At 42.4% G+C, this 19,200-nt stretch overlaps 1 protein-coding gene across 11 annotated transcripts in view; it reads right to left on the reverse strand.

Annotated features, from left to right (window-relative positions):
* Positions 1-19,200, reverse strand: part of PDE8B (phosphodiesterase 8B) — a gene marked incomplete at both ends in the record, with an annotated part of 202,820 nt that overhangs the window by 21,083 nt on the left and 162,537 nt on the right. The window lies entirely within an intron of this gene.

Raw genomic sequence — 19,200 nt, forward strand, 5'->3', positions numbered from 1 at the left:
CTCAATTACAGATAGTTTACAAAAATGTCTTTCACAATGAGATCTGAAAGACAGAGGCAGTTCAACACCCAGTTCTTTTCTCAAAATTTTTTGTGCTTACGCTCAACATCTATCTGTAATAATGAAGTCATGAACACTAGGAATTATGTGCATGTGTGTGGGTATTTATACTTCCTTTGGGATTCTGCATTTTCTGTGTTCATCATCGACTGAGATGCTGTTATTGGGGCACATCTAGTTCTATCTCACTTAGAATCACTGCTACTTTGCTGCTCAACTTGCAGTTGCTCAGACCATAAAACATTTGTAGCCACTCAATGAATAGGGTAAGTCAGCTTGCAAGAAAGACAGATGAGTGTATAGGACTGTCTATGAGGAAGATTAGCATGTCACATATATATCAGATACAGATAAAATGTTTGATTTTGTTTGACTGAATGATTGAAAAATCATCACATAAAGTTGAAGTGTTAAAACACAGGTTTTCTATTAATTACTCCGCTCGGCCCATCCCTCCCAATTACAGAATCCATGATCTGGCGCCCGGGTGAGACCCTGGTCTTCAGGTGACTGAGGGCTATGACTACCTCAACATTATGGGATCTTTTGATTGCTTCTGTGAACAACTGTCTTAATTTTTCCTTTGCAGATAAAGACCATTTATCTACTCTCAAGCCACTGAGCACAGTGTCATTTTTTTGATACTATGCTGAATTCATACAACTTTTGCCTTTTAACTTGTTTTCTCAATCAGCTTCAGCTCAAAAGCAGGTGATTTTTAAATACTTACCCTTTCTCTGAATCTCAGTACCAGTCTCCTTTAGGAGCCAAGTCCCAGTGGTGCCCTAGATTATGCATAAAACCCCTTTTCTTGTCTTTTGTTTGCCCCTCAGGCCAGCTGATTGAACTGTGGTGCTCCTGAGACTAGACTCGGGCTTAGTGTGCTATCTACAAGGACTTGATGAAACCTAAGGTTAAGCAGAGGCACAGCCCAACCCTGCCTTGGGGACATAAACATGCCCTAGCTCCTGAGGCATTTTCTGAGCTGAACAAATGCATCTGCCTCAGTACCGCTGCCTCCTGAACTGGCTCATCGGTCTTCCAAGGGCTCCCTGCTTCCAACAGTGGGAGCCTGGAGAAGGTCCTGGGTGGCCCTCACTTGTTTTACAAGTGGAGGTTCTGCAGGGCTGCGTCAACATCTGCCCCCAGGACACCATCTCTGGACTTATTTCAGGGTTCTCTGCAGCAGTAGCAGCACCTGAGGGCCTTCCACCCAGCACACCCACACCGCAGTGCTAGGTTTTCACTGCGGCTTCCCAACACAGGTTATTTTCTGAATACCCTCCTTTGCAACTAAAGAGTCACTTGAATGGAAAATTTCTTTCAGATTTAAATTTTTCTTCTTGGCGATTAGGCTTTGTGCTTTTGTTTTCTCAGGTGGGCAGCATTGTGTCTGAGGACTGTGGGACAAAAAGAGAGGAACTGCCTTTTTTCTGTGACAACAGCAGCTTACATGCTGGTTGTGTGCTAGCAGCTTCCCTGTGCAATCTCCTCACAACATCGCCCTTTGAGAGGAAGGATCTTTTCCTTCTGACAGATGGGGAAGCTGAAGGTTCTAGGGCTGAAGGGCCTGCCTGAGCCGCACAGCCTCATGGCAGAGAGCAATTTCAAAAGGAGCTCCCTCTAACTCTAAACCCACTTCCTCTTGGTCACCTTTCTCTCCACAGCAAGGTCCCAGAAGGGAGGGCCCAGGCCCAGGCCTGTCAAACTGAAGCCAGTGTTCCCTGGTTCAGTGTAGGGCATCATTTGAAATACACTTTTCTTGAAATGTTTAAATCTCTGCTATTGATAGGCCTTGTCACACACATGATGAAGCAAAGAAAAGGGACCATAATTCAATATCCTTTGTCAGTCAATCTCTCTGGAGGGTATTGTTTCACTCTGCTTCCTCGTTCGTGAAAGAAAGCTTAACGTGTAGAATATGTCCACACACAGGAAGTCTGGGATTTCTGACATCGTGTGTATGGGGGGAACTGACAGGCATTAGCACCGAGTTTCTATAATGTGAATACCCCTGGCGCTGGTCTGCCCTAGCCAGAGTCCAAAGCTGGGACTTCAAAACAAGTCCTTGGAAGCTGACAGCTTGTTTTGGGGGGAAAAAAATCATAATTTCAAATCTTTAATTACTTAAATACTGTAGGTTCCCACAAATATTGCTGTCCTTATGCTAAATGTTTTGTTTACAAACACCTGATTGTTTGGCCCTAAGAAACACTCAAATTCTGGATTCGTGTATGTGTGTGTGCACGTGTGTGTGTGTACATGATTCTAAGGTCATTTGTTTGCTTGCCTCTTAAACAATCATTTAAAAATTTCATTTTCCCCCAAATCCACCAGAATGTCTAAGACGATGAATTTTGTCAAGGATATGGGATAACTTTCACATATTGTTGAGTATAAAATTGTACAAGCACTATCAAAAACGTTTGGCAGTGTCTTATAAAATTAAACATATACCTACCCTATGACCCAGCTCCTCAGCATCCAGTTCTACTCCTGACTATTAACCTATGAAAGCGTACATTCGGGAAAAGACTTGTCTAAGATTGTTCAGAAACACACAAAACTGGAAATCCCATTTTTTTTTAAATGGGATTTGTCTTTTCCAATGTCTTGATGGCTTTAGTCTGGAGTGGGGGTGGAGTCCACAAAGCCTGTATGGGATTAACTCAGGACATCATTTCCCCCTAACAGTAGGTTGTGGTAAAAGCAATAAAATACTACTCAGCATTAAAAAGGAAAAAATTACTGATACACACATTGTGGATGAATTGTAAAACATTATGATGAATAAAAGAAGCCAAACCCAAGAGCATATACACTGTATGAAGTTCTAGAACAAGCAAAAGTAACCTGTGGTTACTTCTGGGGATGGAAATGGTGGGCTGGAGCAGGGGATACTAGCAAGGGGCATTTTGGAATGTGAAGTTCGGTATCTTGATTGGGTCTAGGTTACAGAGGTCTATGCATTTTTAAAAGTCAAGTAATATTATACTTAAGATTTCTGCATTTCATTGGATGAAACTTTCACCTAATAAAAGAAAATCCTGAAAATAAATATTAAACTTGTTAATAATATGCATGTTGAAGAGCCAAGGGTGAAATGAACTGACGTTTGCCACTTAGTTTGAAATCTATCAATATAATGGACCGATGAATGACTAGAGGGATAGATGTAAGATCAAGAGAAATTCTAATTGTAGCACCTACATCAGTAGTTACTTACAATTATGTGTGTATATTAACATTTTCATAATAAAATGCTGAGAAATTATATGTTCAACTGAGAAAATGGATTGACTAAAAATTGGAAGAAATATAATGTCAAATTCTGCTTAAAAAAAAAAAAGGCAAGATGAAGGAAACTGAGAACAGCTTGAAGCTGGGGGGAGGCAAATGACATCCCCTGGTCCCCAGGAGTTCTTACCCTGAGCCCAGATGTGACGATGATGCTTCAGTCATAACAAAGGAATTGTAGACAGCATCTGTCAATCTTAGAATTGTAAAGCTTACCTAGGTAACTATTTAAAACACTGATTTAATTGTATTGGTTGATTTTCTAAATTATGGTATTATAAATAAACATAAATCCCAGTATCTCTTTTGAAAGAAAAACACCAAGAAATGACTAAATGAAACTAACCCTCTTAACACATATGTTAAAATCAACCTTTTTAAAACATGAAAATCATGAGCCTGCTTTAGCAAATAATAAGCGGTGAGGTCAGGGTCAGTACAATAACAACCAAGCAAGTAAATAAATACTAGCTACCTCCTTCCGCATTCATTTCACAATCATCATGCGAATGTGAACAGCATTTCAGGAAGTTTGAATATACTCTTGTCATTATTGAATGACAAGTCACAAAAAAGCATAAATCATAATTAAAATCACCGGGTATCATGGTATGTAGACCTGGGGGTCGTCCTTGATGGTTTCATTTCTCTCATCCTCATGTCCAGTCCATCATCAAATCTTGTAAAATTTCCCTCTTAAATACCTCTGCACGACCCACGTCACTTCTTTCCATCGTCAGAGGATAAGCTACCGTCCGCCCTGATCTCAACTCTGCTGGACTCTACAATGCAATCCATTTCCAACTCTTCAGCTGGCATAATCATGCAAAACTATTCTTTTAATCCTGTCATTAAAACTCCACTTCCCACTGTTGTGGGTCAATCCATATGGCACCCTCATCACGAGGCTCTGCAGTGCGGCTTGATCCCTGCCGCTTTTCCCTGGGCTCTCAGCTTTCAGGGTACACTGGTCTCCTTTCTATCCAATTTTCCCAACTACCTGTAGGCCTTTTGTTTCAATGACTCCTCTAATTAGGAAGCGCCCCAATCCTTTCTTTTTTCCTTTTCCTATTTGTTTGCCAGATCTTAGCTGAAAGGTGACTTCCATAAGGGAGCCTCTCCAGGTATTTCCTGCCCACCCTAGTCCCTCATGCGGCCAAGTACTTCTGTCCCATGTTATGGAACAGACTTTTCCTTTAGTCCATTTATTATGGGTCACAATTTGTACTAATTTGATTATCCTTCTACCAAACTCTGAGTTGCATTTAAGCATGGGTTGTGTCTCATCTTAATACCTTTGTATATCCAGGGGTCACAGAGTACCTGGCACACAGAGCTCAATAAACATAAAACAAGCCCTCAGAGGACTGAGATTAAACCAGGTTCTTTACAGCTTGTGGTAAGCACACTGTTATTACTGATTTGGCCATCTCACTGGTAAAATGTTTCACTGTAAAATACCAATAAGGAAGTTTTCTGTAAGACTTCCATAAAACTTTAAAGCAAAGCCAATAATGACTGAAAATGCATCTGTGTGCACTGAGAGTGCCAAATCTATGACAGGCAAAAGAACTGGTATGATGGTAAGAAATCAAGGCCATCAAATACCTAAATGCACCCTCATCTGTAGAATTTGTTCCCCACACCTCAGAGATTCTTTACTTTCTCATTCTTTTCAATCAAGTAGCCAAAACAATAGATATTACTTTAAGAACAAGAAGACTGTTTACTAAAAATGGAGCTACCATACAACCCAGCAATCCCACTCCTAGGGATCTACCCAAAGGACACAAAAACATTGATTCAAAAGAACACCTGTACCTCTATGTTTATTGCAGCACTAGTTACAATAGGTAAAACCTGGAAACAACCCAAATGTCCAAAAATAGATGACTGGATCAAGAAGATGTGGCATATATACAAAATGGAATATTACTCAGCAATCAAAAAAGATAAACTCATGCCATTCGCAGCAATGTGGATGGAGCTAGAAGGGATTATGCTCAGTGAAATAAGCCAGAAGGAAAAAGAAAAATATCAGATAGTTTCACTTATAGCAGGAATATAGGGAAACCAAGTAAGACATCAGTGTAAAAAAATAGTAACAGTACAAAACACAATAAAGCAAAAACAGACAATTATAAATCAGAGACATCCTGCAGGGGAGGAGGAGGGAGAGGGATCAGAGGGAGGGAGGGAGGAGCACAGGGGACTGAGGTGATGGTGCACGGGTGCATTGGGGAAGGAAACTCCTTGGGGACTATACCTGAGGGGGTGGGGGAGAAACAAATATTGTTTAAAAATGAACAATGATGTAAAAAAATAAAAAAAGGATAAAAAAAAAACAAAAAAGCCTGCTCACACGCATGCACACAGGCGGAATGAAATGGGACGAGACTTTTGAAGTATTCTTGCTAATAGAGTGGAGTGTTGGTTTTGAAGGGAGAAGATTTTGATCAAAGTTTTTAAACCCAAGCTTATATTGGTTGATTGCTTTTGTGTCTTCCCTACTCCAAATATAAGGAAAGGGATAAAAACCTAGTGAACAGGAACAACAACAAAAAAAAAGCACCATTCTCCGAAGTCAACTTAGTAAGCAATCTTTGTTTTAGGACTGAACAGTCTTGGTCAATAGCTTGACAAAAGAGCAAGCTTTCATTTTGTTACAAGACTGACCGGTGATGAAGCACGGGATGAACACTGGATGAAGGGAGGGGATCATGGGAAACAGGGTTCTTTTGAGACCCCCCCTTCATTTACATGTAATGAGAATGGCTGTGTGAGTGGTGTAATAGAGAACTGCTTTGATCATCTCTCTTTACTGAGACTACTTTGATAAATATTTCCCTGAATGGTTAGAGGGCCTGATGCATAGATCAAATATGTTATCTGTCTGCTTTCTTTTCAAAGCTACCTGCAGGTACACTTCTCAAAATACTCTCCCCAAAAGCAAACAAACATCAAACCGTGTTGCCCCAAACACTGGAAACACTGGAATGAAACACCTCACGGAACACTCTGGATTCCTGTCCTCAGCCATCACTTCTACATGGCTCTTAGGGCCACAGCCCAGCTGGTGGCAATGTTTTCACGTGTTCGGAGTGTAGGTTCTTAAAATACTGTAGCACCAAGACAGAGGAGCAATTCACATCAGTAAGTCTTGAGTCTAATGGGCTCAGCACATCCTTTCTCCCCCTTTAATCTTAATGGTAATTTAAAATGTTACTTATATCAAAGCAACATGAGTTGGTTTGATATAAAGGAAAAGGCACATGAATTTTAAAGATTATACAAGATAAAAAGAGAAAAATCCCAGGCTGTTTATGCTCCCCTCACACCCCACCCCACCACCCACCACCCCAGGCACCTGTTATTTGCTGTGCGCCAGACAAACATGGGTTTACCCTCCTCCATGGTTATGTATTTTCATATAAAAGTTTAAGCATCCTCTTCCGTGCAATCCCAGATCTAGCATTTTCAGTTATCACTAGAATCCCTGGTCAAAATTCCTCTTATCTCAGTGCTTCTGACCACTGGCCTTACATTCAACCTCCATTTGCCAAGCCTGTGAGAAGTACTCTCATTATGCAGCCCAGTGATAATCATTTTCATGTCTTTATCAAATGGAAAAACACATCACACAAGCTTAAATGCCTTATCTTCTCTCCCTTGTGCAATTTTTGAATGACTTTCAAATACCTACACTGTAAGAACCACTTAGCTTCATTCCTGGAAAACACTGAGTTTTCTAATTTATAAATATAATTGTGGGTCTCAAACTTCAGCATGAATCAGGATCACTTGAAGGGCTCACTGAATAGGCTGTTGAGCCTCACCCCCAAACTTCTGATTCACTAGGTCCAGGTGGGGCCTAGAATATGGATCTCTAAAGAGTTCCCAAGTGAGACAGAGGCTGCAGGTGTGCGGACCTGGCTGTTTGAAGGAAGCCTCCTACCAGCTGTGCCAGGGCTCAGGCTCACTGCAGGCTACTGCTTCAGAACCCACATTTCCCATTTAGTTTCCCATTTCCACAACTTCCCATTTAATCTCCTGAGGATCGATGACCCACACTACAGTTTGAGAAACACCAAGTGGGAAGATCAGAGGCCTGCCTACAGATCTTTTGATCTCTACTTCTAGTTGTGTAAACCAAGTTGTGTAAAACTTATGGGCACCTCTGATCCTATCTCCTTCTGGGGGAGTGGGGACCAATGTCTACCTTTTAGGATCTAAGAGGATGAAATGACGTCATGTGTGCAAAACCCCCATCCCAGCAGCTCTCCAACTGGTCTTCATATAGGAATCACTTGGAGAGCTGTGTGCATGCTCCCCTCTGCCCCCTAGTCTGGTTTGGGGTCTAAGAATTTTCATATCTTTTGATAACAAGTTCCCCATGTTTTAAGAACCACTGGCCAAGCTCCTAGTAGGTGCCCAGGTAATGCTAGTTCCCTTGCCCCGCTTTCACAGATGTACTCTGTTGAGAATCTATACTGCTCGCTACTTCAGGACTGATTTTAGTTTATAGACGTCATTTTCCATAGGGCACACTGGAGCATCTGTGCTGCGGCCCATGAAGTGCCTTACACGCAGCAGCACATTTCTGCTTCACTTTTATGCAGCCATTCCTCTAGCCTGTGTCTCTCTGCTACTGACCAACAAAGAGAAATATAAATCGCCTCAGAAAGCAATTTCCTTTTGTTTAAACTGTCTTGTCCTGAAAGAATTGTCAATGACTGGTCCTTCAAAACAGGGCAGGGAAGAGCACAAGGGACTATTGTGATGGTGCACGGGTGAAGTGGTGGTGGGAATTTTATGGGGGCTATGCCTGAGAGGATAAAGCATACATTGTACAAAAAGAATGAATGATGTAAAAATATATATATAAAAAACCAACAACAACAACAAAGAACTGTCAATGACTGATGGCACTTCTGTGAAACACTTATGCATAAACTCATATACCTGCTTGTTTATGCCATGAGAATGAGGAAATTGCAAAGATCTAACATTTTCCCACTCAGGTTACACTAGCAACAACAGAGAGTCATTAAACTACTTAATGACACCAGGGCTTCATTTGCACTCCGATTAGCATAAGACAGAAGCAATCAGCAGGACCTTTGCCTAATAAATCAGGCCTTTTAAAATCTAATGCAGAGGTGGATATAGCACAAAGGAAAAATTAGTAATAACCAGAGGACAGAAGAGTAAAAAAGCTTTATCATTGTGTGTCCTGAGATTCTGAAAATGATGTTCATTAGAATCTTTGCTTACATTTTGTGAACAATCACCCTCAGGAGAAAAAGATTTCTTATTTTTTAATTCAACTCAAGAAACATTTAGAAATATTTAATGGGCCTGTGGTCAAAGATGATTAGGACCTACTTTTGGCTCTCAAGGGATTTACTGTCTACAGAGGACAAAAAAGCAAGTGCTGTCACATGAATTTGTTCTTTAAGTGTTTGTTGAGCATATACTATGTGACAGGCAATGTTCTAGGTGCTATGGATGTGACAGAGAACAAGATGCTCTTGGGAAGCTGGGTCAGAAGTACCAAAGATAGCATTTCCATAGAGATGGAATGCCCAGGGGCTGAAAGGTAAGTTCGGGGCTTTCCAAGACATGACACTAAATAACCTTGAATCAGGTGTTTGTATTCAATGGTTTTCCAACCCTTCTGAATATATCTTTGTTAAGGAGAAAGCCTCAGGTTGGTTCTGTCCAGGAGCCTTTAACACCACTTTCCAAGGAAAGAGGGCTCAGTCTAAGGAGATTAAGTCAACAATAGTGGCTATCTAGAATTCAGTAACATTGTGGATTTCTATTATATCTATATTTACTGTTATGTTCTACACAGTAACAGTGATTACTACGGTGATATAAAAAATGACTACGCATTATTGAAAGAAATAGAAGACAAAAAGAAATGGAAAGATATTTTGTGCTCATGATTTGTTAAAATGGCTTTATAACCTAAGGCAATATTCAACGCAAACAGAATCAATGCAATCCCCCTCAAAATTCCATTGGCATTATTCATAGAAATAGAACAAGAGGATCACAAAACTTATTTGGAACTACAAAGACCCTGAAGAGAAATAAATAAGCCTGACAAAAAAGAGCAACAGAGGTATTATACTCCCAGACTTCAAACTATACTACAAAGCAGTAATATTCAAAACAACATGTTTTTGGAATGAAAATAGGCACACAGATCAAAGATCAGAAGTTAGAGCCCAGAAATAAACCCACACTTATGAGGACAGTTAATCTACAACAAAAAAAGGCTCAGATCATACAATAGAGCAAGCAGAGTCTCTTCAGTAAAAGGTGTTGGGAAGACTGGACAGCTACAAGCAAAAGAGTAAAATCAGACCACTATCAAACACCATGCACAAATATTAATTCAAAACAGGTTAAAAACAGATGTAGAAGAAAACACAGGTGATACACTTGTGAACATCAGTCTCTGAGGACTCAAGCAAGTTCAATGGCAAGGGAAACAAAAGCAAAAGTAAATAAATAGGATTACATCAACCTAAAAAGCTGCTGCACAGCAAAAGAAACTATCAACAAAATGAAATGACACTGTACTGAATGGGAGATGATATCTGCATATCATATATTAGAAAAGGAGTTAATATCTAAGATATATAAATAACATAAAAAAAAAAACCTCAATCAAAACATGGGCAGAAGCTTTGAATACACTTTTCCAAAGAAAACATACAGATTGCCACATGAAAAAATATGTTCATCATCATTGATTATTATGGAAATGCAAATAAAAACACAATGAGATACCATCTCACCTCTGAGAATGGCTCACATCAAAACACTGGGAACAACAGTGTATTATTGATGGGAATGAAATTGGTGTAGCCAGTTTGGAAAATAGCATGAGGGTTCCTCAAAAAATTAAAAAGTAAAACTGTTTTATGACCTAGTAATGCTTCTAGGTACCTATTTCAAGAATATGAAATCACAAATTTGAAAAGATAGAAGCTATATTCATTGTAGCCCTATGTATAATACCCAGGATATGGAAATAACCTAACGGTCCACTGACATTTAGATGATGGTGAAAGATGTGGTATACATATGTATACATACACACATATATATACACACACATAGATACATACATACTGTGGACCTCTACTCAGTTATTAAAAAGATAAAAGAAATCCTGCCATGTGAACAACATGGATGGATCTAGCAGATATTATGCTTATTGAAATAAGTCAACAGAGAAAGACAAACACATGATTTCACTTATATGTGGCATATAGAGAAACCAAACAAATGCTTAACTAAATACAGCAAAGCTAAAAGTGACTCCTTCTAATGAAAAATATTAGACATAAATAGGTGAGGCAGCGCCTGGATGTGGAAGCAATGAAGCCCCAGGTATGACTGAAGTCTAGGAAAACAGTCAAACTACAAGCCCATCCAGCCCCCTGGCTTCAGGGAAGGAGTCACGCCTGCTGGGAGGATCAGGCTCTGTGGAGGAGACTGAAATGACATGGAGGGCTTTGGGTTGTAGGAAGCAGCATTTTTTTTTTTTTATGTTTAATGTATTTTATTTTATATAACTCTTACATCATTTTTCGTTTTTACACAATGTATGCATTTTCATTTTGGTTATATTCCCCATACAATTGTACCCCCCTTATTTTGACCCTAATCCCTCCTCTTCACCCCTCTCCCCCGTAGGAAAAAGACTAATTATAATAAAGAAAAAATGAAAATCAACAAGCAACTATAAACCAGGGAAGCAGCATGTTTTCTTGATGACAATGACTCAATTACCCTTGGCTTGACACTGACCACACGGGGTCCAGGGAGCAGCCAGAAATGTTGCAGGGGTTACCTGCAGAAGACTTTTCTTTCAACTACCTCGGGAAATAGAAAACAGGCAAAGCACAGCGGTCTTAGCTGAACAGTAGGTGGGGGTGGAGGTCTAGATCCCCTCATCCTTGGCGCCTTCCTTCTTCTGAGGAAGCTGAGGACTGAAAACAGATTTAGAGGGAGGCTGATTTTAGAGCTGGGTAATGTGATACTCAGTGGGCTGCCACGGGGAGGGGGTGCTGGTGCAGTCACACTCACCAGCTGGCAGCAAGCAGACCTGGCGCGGGCCAGTCTCCTGGGTTTAATCTCCTTGTGTGTGAGAAGATCGGGTCCGTGCACAGACAGTGTCTGGGGAGGTTCCGAGCAACCACTGTTCTGTTTCTCAGTGAGGCCCCCTGCACAGCCCTGCCCTGTCCACCCGCCTTGCTTCTACGTGGCTCTCTCCAACGCTGCCGCCCTTTCTGGTCCTAGGTGGCCAGTGTTGAGGGCTGATGCCACCTGCCAGGAAATACTAGCTAATGAGACCACTAACCTAATTTGGCCTGGAAATGGACCCCGAGAACGAAGGCACAGAGGAATATTAAACAATACTCCTCTGTGCTGAAAAGATGGATGAATCAAGCAACATTCATAATTTTTGGAAAGAATACAAATCCCATGCTGCCTGGGCAGATTTTTTTCCTTCCAGACATAATAAAAATGTCACTCAAGCTAAACAGAAGGATCACTACTAGAAGACTGGACTTGAAGCCTTCACATCAGTAAAGGCCAGCAGTGGAGTTTTGCAATGACAGGCCAGCCCTCGGAGCGTGTTGCAGGAAGATTTAATTTTCTAGGGTGGCCTGACTGATGGAAGGGAGATAGGAACAGATGGCATCAAATACATTCTCATTTTAAACAAAGAGATGGGGTTTCAGTTCCTCTATGCCCGCTTTTCAGTCTTACAGACGGGTGCTATTATGCTGAAGATGTACCAGAAACACATCTGAAGCTCCTGTCTGAAAGCAGCTGGAGACCCAAGTAGATTTAGAATTCAAATGCTTTTTTAATCAGTGTTTTAGTCCTGTCCCTAACAGAATGTTTGGGATCATTCAAATTGTTTCACCTGTCTAACCTGACCCTCCCTGTTAGGGCTACACATGTGAAACCTTCACCAGAAGGTTCTTGAAGCAGCACCCACACTCTTGGGTCCTCCTGCCACTAACCCAGGACACCAGGGAGGGTCTGTTTCAGAAGAGAAGCAATGAGTGCAAGCAAGCCCAGGGGGCTGTTCACCGCCCCCAACCCCAGCAAGCTGTCAGGAGAGGGTCCTAGAGGTACCCTCTCCAGCAGTCACCTGGGCAACAGCGCAGCCTCTCAGTCATCATGGATATGGCGCTGATGTGAAAGTTTCCTGGGAAGGAAACTGCTCTGTTTCAGTGTTTAAAAATCCACAATAAAGCAATTTATTTTCCTAGAGTCAAAGCGTGTATGCATGGAGGGGCCTGTCCAGTTCAGTCCGCAGTTAGCCGAGACACTCACTGACCTGTCACAGAGAGAGGCCACTGAAGCCATGTGGCAGGGAGTTTGTCCAAGGGCACAGAGCCGCAGAGACGGGGTCAAGGACCAGGTTAGTGCTGCCTTCTCATCAACCTTCAGTGCTCGGAAATAGCAAGTATTTGGATAAATACTAGAGAAAATGTTATTTTAATTTCTTGAAAACAGATGTTTTTAAAGCAGAAATCCTAACACTGTCTTGTGGCATTTAAAATGCAAATAGCTGTAATATATATGAAAATGACAGCACAAGGGATTGGACAGGAAGGTGGCATAGGACTGCAAGCGTGGGAAGGCTCCTGTTTCACATGAATCGGTACGAAAGCAGGTTAAGGAGACTCTGGAGAGTTAAGGATGTACCTGGCAATCCCTAAAACAACCATTAAAAACAATTTTGAAAAAGAAGGCTAGATGCATAGTACCTCATTGAAACCTATTATAAAGCTAGAGTAGTCACAACAGCACTGAGACAGACAAGGAGATGAATGAACAAACAGAGTCTAATAAAAGAATCACACATACATGTCAACTGATTTTTGCCAAAGGTGCAAAGGCAATTCAGTTGAGACAGGACAGTCTTCTGTCACAAAATAATTAATCATAAATACTGTTATATTACATTTCATAATCTCCAGATAATGTCATTTTGGAACGCTAAATTCCTTTCAACTCTATATACTAAGCCGTCGTCAGCTTCTGGATCACTTCGGCCCTGCACACACTTGTCCTTCTTGCTTCTCTGGTCCCACAGAGGCTTCCACTGAGTGCCCTGGCCCCTCCTTCCCACCTCTGAATTGATGGGTGTCGACAATCCTTGACGCTCATGCGGAGTCATTCTTTGCTCTCCTTTCTGTCTCACCCCCTCCATATCTCACTCGGCAAAAAATCTCGTTCACTCTTTTGATGGAAAGAACTCCCATGCCCATCACTGCTTCCTCACCAGTCTGTAAGATGGCATCCCCCCCACCCCAGGCTTTCCTTCTGTTTGCATCGATCTGAATACTGTCTATTCGCTTCCATACAGCCAGAATAGAAGAGAGGGGGTCCTATTCCTCTGCGTAGCTCGCCAAGTACCTTTCAGTGATTAGCTGAAAAGATATGATGCTGGTGACTACAGCATGAGTCATTTCAGATACCCTAATTTAGTCTCAACTTCTTAGTCATCTACTTTGCACGATGGAAGAGGCTTCAAGGAAGGAGGAGTCAGGGGTGGTAGACACTGAACACTGCTGGGATGGGTGACACAAGCGTGGGTGACGAGGACAGACCCTGACCAAGTGCTGGGCTGCATCACCCAGCCAGTGAGCACAACAGGAGCCCCAAAAGGACAGAGGCCTCTGTGAGGGGACATTCAGCAGGAGGAATGAGGCTCCAGATCTATTCTGAATATAGATCTGGGACTAAGGAACCAGGTCTGGAAAGGGCACACAGGAGCTGAGCCTTCTAGAATGGAGGCTGCACAGGGGGCCATGGCACAGGAGTGAGAGGCCAAGTGTGGCGTCAAGAGATCCTAAGTTGCCTGGACAGACCTTATAGGCATCAGGGGAAGAGTGGAGGTTCTTAAGACGGAAATAAAGGAACCAAGGACATGTTGGGGCGATAAATCAGGCAGGGGTACTGGATGGGCTGGGAGACGAGAGCCTTTATCTCAGTGATTTTGGAGAACATGAAGGGGTCTTGAGGAGGAAAAGAAATGGAATCTGAAGGGCCAGACACAAAACTGCACTTTCTTCTCTAAATGGCCTTGCCAGTGCCCTTACCCAGAACAGGATACTAAAGATCAAGATTTCTCCAGGAATCAAATTATTTTCACACTTGGAGAACCATATCCTCCCGTGGGGAAATATTAGTCACAAAGGCCACGCCAGCCTCCTTGGCCGCGGTCCATGAGCGCGAGTGACAACCATACTCCAGAGATGGAGGGGACAGCTGTTCATGCGTGAGAACAAGTGTGAGTTGTTTGTGCAAAGATGCACAAACAATGCACCTAGACTTGTGACTCATGTTGTTAGAACTTAGGAAAACCTAGAAATCCCCAGGCTACTAGCTGGCATTTCCAGAACCAAAGGTCAGGTCACTGCCAACAAGCCTAGCTGGAAGTGTGCTTGGGGCCTGTGATGAGTTCAACCACAAGAGGGGGTAGCCCTTCTCCACACGGGACCATGCACCCCAGCTCTGCACCACTGACCCAAAAGGAATGTGAACTGCCTCCCAGAAAGTAAATCAAAACGCTGGCTCACCTTCAGCAGCTGAGCACGGAAGAGAGTTATTCTGTACAGAATGAGGCAAGATTTCCCCCCTTTTTCCCACTGCTTTTTATGTGAAGACACTTGTTTCGTGTTTCCTTGGGAAACCGACTTTTAACATTCCCTCTTCTTTTAAGTTATAAGCAGCAGAGAACATGGTCTAAAAAGAAGTTTTTGGAAGGTCTTCTCCCCCAGCAGTTTTACCCTCCTGCTCCACCAGAAGCTGATGGGGTCACAGCTGGGGACGGCTTGGACCCCCAAGGTCACCAGGAGCTTCGGGGGGGGGGGCGGGTGGTGAGGGGCAGGGGCTGACTTTGCATCCTCCACTCACACAGCTGTCCTGACTGGATGCCCTGAACTGAAGGTCCCTTGCCTGCACAAGGGGACTGCCAGCCCCGAGCAAGGCTAGAGCCCCAAAGCTCCCAACACTTTTAATGAGATATTGTAATGATGTAACAGATTTCATACCACTTTAAAGTCCTAATGCAGAAAGCAACTTTGCAGCCACTGCCTGAGCCATCTCCTCTGACAACTGATAAGGTGACATGTACAGGCTGCTGTGTGTCAGCCCGCACAGCCCCTCTGCCTACCAGGAGGCTGCATCACCACAGTGATGGCTTCCCTGAGCATGAGAGCGAGGAGGGGAACCATCTGCTCTAACTGCTCTAGTGTGGGGCGCTGGGCTCGTACCCACGGAGGACAGTCCCTTCACCATCACCGTGTGACCCCGAGACAGAGTGGATCTCACCCTCCACTACTACATGGACACTGTGCTCTGTGGCTGAGGGGGCAGCCAGTTTGCTGCCTCAACTGCTGACCCACAGTCAGAGACAGAACTAGAATTTGGCATTTTGGCCCTGGAGAACCACATGCTGATGATTTACTGAAATAAAAGTTCTTAGGCTTAAAGGGTGCTGGGCAAATTTTTCAAATTTAAATACTGCCAGCTGAAGTGGGTAACAGGGAGCTTGTCAGTGCAGTACCAAGTGGTATAATCCACACTAGTCCAAACCCCCACCAGGATGGCTCTGGAACTTGAGACACCCAGAAGAGGGGACTGTCTGAGGACACTAGGGAAAGGCAAGTGGGCAGCTGAGATTCAGAGCCCCAACTCGATCTCCCCTACTCCACAGCATACCCAGGGGCCCAGTCAAACATGACCATTCCTGCTTTTTTTGCCCTCAGGTTGCCTTTTCACTTCTGCTTGGGATTCCTCTCCTCACAAGGATGAATTCTCTCCCATCAGTCAGCACCTCCTCCACAGAGTGGTCCTGCAGCTCACTGTAAAGGCAGTCTTTCTCTCATTGGGCTGCCCAGAACACTGTATTTCTTTTATGACATTGTGAACTACTTAGAGTTTGAATTCCGGTTCTGCCGCACACCACCTGTGTGAAACCTGGACCGATTTCTTAACCATGCCAAGCCTCAGATCCTTCAGGTGGAAAACAGGAATCATAGTATCTACCCCTTGGGGTCGTGGGAGGATTACAAGAGTTGAATTATGACAGCTCTTGCACAGTGAGTGAGAAAGAGTCTTCAGTACACAAGACAGCTTATTATGATTATTAAAACATAAGTTCCCCGACAAGCTCCACTGATCAAATATTTACTGAATGAGGTCAGTGGCATCAGCAGGAGGTGGAGATGCAGGGAGCTGGGATGTGGCGCTGCCCCTGATGAGCTGGGCTGGTGTGGGAATTGCCATAGGAACCCCTCAGGTGAGAGGAGGAGACAGTGGTCGGGGGACCACCAGAGGAAAAATTTGTTCTGGTCAGGGGAGCAGTTCCCTTCCGGGAGGATAGGAGGAAGGAAGAGGAGACGAGACGGAGGCAAGTGCAAGGCACAATGGAAAAGCCTACTGTGCTGAGGGAACTACAAAGAGATTAGTGTGGCCAGAACTAAGTGTAGCAAAAGAGGTGGCCAGTAGACAGGGGCAGACTACAGAGCACCTGGTGTGCTCCTAAAAGATGACTAATGGCTGTTTTTCAGATGGTGGGGAGCCACCGAGGAGCCCTTTACAATGAGGACTATGACTGGATGGGGTGATCATCCCTGCCGTGCTGGCAGATTTAACAACTGCTCACTAGAAAATACATAGATCTAGACCTATCTTTATTATAAATCTTACTAAAACTATGCAAACCGTGCCCTCCTGGCCAGTTACCTGGCTTTGTGACTATGTCATTATGATACAGCTGTGCCCAGCATTTATGTGCCATCTATGGCTGCTTTCTTGCTACAATATTGATTACTTGCCACACAGGCTACAGGCCCTAAAATATTTGTTCTCTGGCCCATTAAGAAGAGAAATTGCCAATTTGGCATATAGGATCTGTAGCATATAATTTCTAAACAAAACAATACAAAATATTCTTTGTCATATAGTCTACAAAGCTCACTGATTCCTAGAAAAAGCTTTTGGTGATTTGCGCTGAACACTTGTATGTAACCCATCTGTGGTTGCAAATGATAAAGGCTGGAGTTCTGATAGGAATGTTAGCTGATGTTTTCACTTAACATTAAGCGGTAAGATGAAAGCAGGATAACAGATGTGTAGAAACTCCACTCATTCATCAATGATGGGTGATGAAATGGCTTTTGAATATTGGAGTAACATTTCTTCAATTTTTGTGCCATTAATATTGAAAAAACTATAGACTTGATGGGCATTTAAATTTAATCTGTATCACTAACAATTTCTTCAGTCAGAAAATCAATCAAAAAATAAGTTCCAAGCATGTTAAGGTTCAAGATAGCAACACAGGATGCTCCTGAACTCACTTCCTCCCACAGACACACTGAATCTACAGCTGCACATGGAACAATTTCCTCTGAAAGAAATCTCAAAACTAGCAGAGTGACTCCTTCATATGAGGAAAATGAGGGTTTCAAACACTGAAACAAGTAGAGGAGGTTAAGAAATAATCTCACCGTAAATCTCACTTCTGACATGATAACACACAAGTGGGAAGGAACTTCAAATTCTCAGCTTCTCCCTGAGGAACACAGTTGGGAAACCACCATTTGGCAGTTTAATTTTTAAGACTTGTCTTTGAGAGGTGGACCCCCAAAACATACAACTTTGAAAGCTAATGAGGTCCATGAGACTCAAAAGGCCATAGGGAACTAATAGACAAGTTAACTAAAGGGCTACTGCAGAGTTATGGTGGCTAACACCCAGGTCCCAGTGCTGACAGAGTAAAAGGAAATGTACCTAGTTTTTCTGTGAAAGAGGTCTATTTGCTTGTCTTAGATGTTTTTCCCTGAGAGGTAGCCTTCTGCTACTAATTTAGCACACATTTAGGAACCAACTGCAATACTCTCCAGAGATTAAGAGGTCAGTGGACACTATGCATTTTTCTTCTGTTCTGCCCTAGGTTGCCAGTATCTACCAGAAAGGAATGTGTGCACAAGTCCAGTGACCTGGTTTTAGCATCTGCCACCCAGGGGACATCCACTGATGAAATAAATTGAAGACACAAATAAATGAAAAGATTGTCCAAGTACTGGAAGAATTAATATTGCCAAAATGTCCATATTTTTCAGTCATCTACATATTCAATACAATTCCAATCAAAATTTCAATGGGATTTTTCATAGAAATAGAACAAACAATTCTAAAATTGGCATGGAGCCACAAAAAAACCCCCTAAATATCAAGCAATTCTGAGAAAGAATAATGCTGGAAGCATCATGCTTTCTGATCTCAAACTGTATTACAATGGTATAGTTATCAAAACAATATGGTATTGGTATAAAAACATACATAGATCAATGGAACAGAATTTAGAGTCCAGAAATAAACCTACTTAAATACAATCAATTTATGTATGACAAAGGAGTCAAGAATACACAACAGGAAAAGGACAGTCTCTTCATTAAGTTATGTAGGGAAAACTGGACAGCCACATGCAAAAGAATGAAAGGACCCCTATCTTACACTATATACAAAAATCAACTCCAAATGATTTAAAGATTTGAATGTAAGATCTGAAAGCATAAAATTCACAGAAGAAAACAGAGGGTAAGCTCCTTGACATTGATCTTGGTGATGTTTTTTGGATTTTACACAAAAAGCAAAGACAGTAAAAGCAAAATAAACAAGTGGGACTGTATCAAACTAAAAAGACTGTGTACAGCAAAGGAAAATGAATAACAAATTGAAAAGGCAATGGAGTGGGAGAAAATAGCTGCAAATCATATCTGATAA

The sequence above is a fragment of the Talpa europaea genome (genome assembly GCF_964194135.1).
Source record: "Talpa europaea genome assembly, chromosome: 5".
Lineage (NCBI taxonomy): Eukaryota > Metazoa > Chordata > Mammalia > Eulipotyphla > Talpidae > Talpa > Talpa europaea.